Raw genomic sequence first — 733 nt, 5'->3', positions numbered from 1 at the left:
AGCCTACAGCACCTGGTCTTCCTAGGTGGTCTCCCATCCAAGTACTAACCAGGCCCGACCCTGCTTAGCTTCCGAGAGCAGCCATTGGGCTTGTTCAGGGTGGCATGGCCGTAGACTGAGATAAATATTTTCATTTCAAAGCCTCTGTTGGTGTTTCATGTTGCTGGAAAGATAGGGTTTGGCAGGTAGTGAAATGAGGGACGCGAGCAGAGCATAAGGGAAATCATGAGCCCATCATGGTCTGTTTTTCCTTGTCCTGCTTCTGATGGAGACTCGGGCTCAGAGAAAAACATCCTTACCATATGGAATCAAGAGAATGGTGATGATAAATGGCAGTGAGATGGCCACAGTGTCCAGGAGCACCGAGGGGTAGAGGTCTCATCCTGGCCTACCCCATTTCAGGCAGCAGCTGCTGCTCAGGCCCTGCCCATCATCATCCTGTCATCCTGGCGCTGATGCCACCCAGTTGGGTCACTTGAGACAACGTAGAAAAGTGGGTTTATGTTTCCTTATTTTTACATGATGCCTCTGTCTTTTTACAGCACCGTGTAAACATAGGACCTAAGATGCCATTGATTGCAAGACATTCTGATATTTAATGAACTAATAAAGAGACAGAGACCTGTCAATTAAACTATAATAAGCCATTGATCATAAGACTAATCCTGATTCCAAAGATGTCACGATGCTGAAAAAAGATGTACATCTTACAATCCATGAAATACTATATAAC

At 45.6% G+C, this 733-nt stretch overlaps 1 pseudogene; it reads right to left on the bottom strand.

The window, feature by feature from the left end:
* Positions 1-116, bottom strand: LOC112477331 (annotated as a pseudogene).
* Between the last annotated feature and the right edge of the window lie 617 nt (positions 117-733).

Source organism: Pteropus alecto, unplaced genomic scaffold (assembly GCF_000325575.1).
Source record: "Pteropus alecto unplaced genomic scaffold, ASM32557v1 scaffold123, whole genome shotgun sequence".
Classification (NCBI taxonomy): Eukaryota; Metazoa; Chordata; class Mammalia; order Chiroptera; family Pteropodidae; genus Pteropus; species Pteropus alecto.
Note: the sequence above shows the minus strand (reverse complement) of the source record. Positions and strands in the feature narration are given on the sequence as shown.